Source organism: Triticum dicoccoides, chromosome 2B, assembly GCF_002162155.2.
Source record: "Triticum dicoccoides isolate Atlit2015 ecotype Zavitan chromosome 2B, WEW_v2.0, whole genome shotgun sequence".
NCBI classification, from domain to species: domain Eukaryota; kingdom Viridiplantae; phylum Streptophyta; class Magnoliopsida; order Poales; family Poaceae; genus Triticum; species Triticum dicoccoides.
The window spans coordinates 84,018,714-84,020,337 of record NC_041383.1 but is presented as its reverse complement, the minus strand read 5'-3'; the positions used below and the strand labels follow the sequence as shown (position 1 = coordinate 84,020,337).

Below are 1,624 nucleotides of genomic sequence, written 5' to 3'. Positions count from 1 at the left end.
TATCCCCTCCCTCTCTGGTTGTGTCAGTCACTCTCCCCCGACCGCTCCGCCTCAGTCTCTCCTCTGTCTTTTCCCCTTCCTTACCAGAGCTAGGGTTCGTGGCGTTCTTGCTGGATTTTCTCCATCTGCGGATTCTTGTTCATCTGATTTGCATTTTCTTGCTTTGTTTTACCCCTTTTCTCCTCTCTATCTGACTGCGTGGGTGATTCTGTTGTTGTTCTGTATTGTTTTTGCAGGTGTCTGTAGTCGGAGGGCTTAGCTGCTGACGGATCCCGGTTGCTGCATCTAGTCCTTTTTGAGGTATTTGTGCTCCTTGGTTCTTATTATTGTGTTGTTTTCCTGTTTTACTTAGGGTTTCTTGCTCATATCTCTGATTCAAATCGAGTGTGTTTATCTGTTTTTAGTTGTCAGATCTTGGTTTTTGAGGTTGTTTTCTTGTTCTAGTAGTAGTAGCTAGGTTTATGTTCTGTTTAATTAGATGCGTTTGTTAGGTTTTGTTCCAATATCGGGTTTGGTTTAGGGTTTTCATTTTTCATTTTTATATTTTGTTTTAAGTTATGAATGGGAGGAGGAGAGCCAGGAATCTGAGTAGGTTTAAGCTTTTTGATGTACAGGGTCTGAGTAGTTCTATATTTTGATATTCTTGGTGTCTTGCATGTCTCAAAAGATGCAAACTTTTGTTTCTATATTTGTTAATCTGATGCAGATTCTAGGTCAAATAGATAGAGAATTAATGTATAAGTTTGCTGTTCGAGGAATTCTGATGTGAAAGCATGTCCACTTTTGTGTAGAACTTTACAGGCCTAGTAGTAGCTCGATATCATCATGCATGTTGAGTAGATATATATGGGGTGACTGTTGCTGTATAGTTTTCTGATGTGCAAGTTCTTTAGAATCCATTTGACCTTTTTGCACAATTAAATTTTCAAGTGTGGATGTATGTTTGTCTGTGTTGAGTCTGCAGTTTCTGTAGGTTTTTGATGTGCAAGTTCCTTAGAATCAACTAAACATATGCATGACTAAGTGATTTTAGTTGATTTTTTTTTCCTGAAAGTTGAGCTTTTATGAACTAATCAAGAACTCCTCACTTTATGTGAGTAGATATAATTGTTTGTTTTGTTCAAATTTTATCTTTTCTTTGATTGTTTCTGATGTGAAAGCATATCTAGATATCTGAAGATGCAATTGTGCAAGTTTTCTTATTTGTTTCTAGTGTGCAAGTTTAGCTTTCTGAAGATGCAAATATAGTTGTAATTTTGATTTCTTTTTAAATTTTGACAAAGGTGGTGTTCTGCTTTACTTCTAGTTTAAGTTCTTTGTTAATGGAAACATGTTTGTCTTTGTGAATTATTTCATGATCGTTTGCTCTTAATTAATGACTGCAACTTTAGCTGCCTGTGAATGCATTTTTCGTTAGTAATCGTGAATCGATCTGAATTCTGCATTTAAGGAGGTGTTTTCTTTTAGATCTACTTTAACTTCTTTGTTTATGACAATGTATTTATGTGTAAATGTATATGTACATGCTCATACTATGGTATTTCTAGTTGCTCTATAGCAATTACTGCAAGTTTAAGTTGCGTGAAGTTGCAATTTTAGTTATAATCATGAGTTTGTAATTTGT

The 1,624-nt window shown here is 35.4% G+C and overlaps 1 protein-coding gene across 5 annotated transcripts in view; it reads left to right on the top strand.

Annotated features, from left to right (window-relative positions):
- LOC119362271 overlaps window positions 1-1,624 on the top strand; it is a 7,290-nt gene continuing 5,666 nt past the window's right edge. For 3 of the 5 annotated variants that reach the window (XR_005173275.1, XM_037627471.1, XM_037627468.1), the window contains exon 1: window positions 39-300. The gene's annotated coding sequence lies outside the window, so the exon portion shown is untranslated. Of the gene's footprint in view, window positions 301-1,624 lie in introns of all 5 variants that reach the window. The other 2 variants (XM_037627472.1, XM_037627470.1) reach the window with 1 other exon arrangement.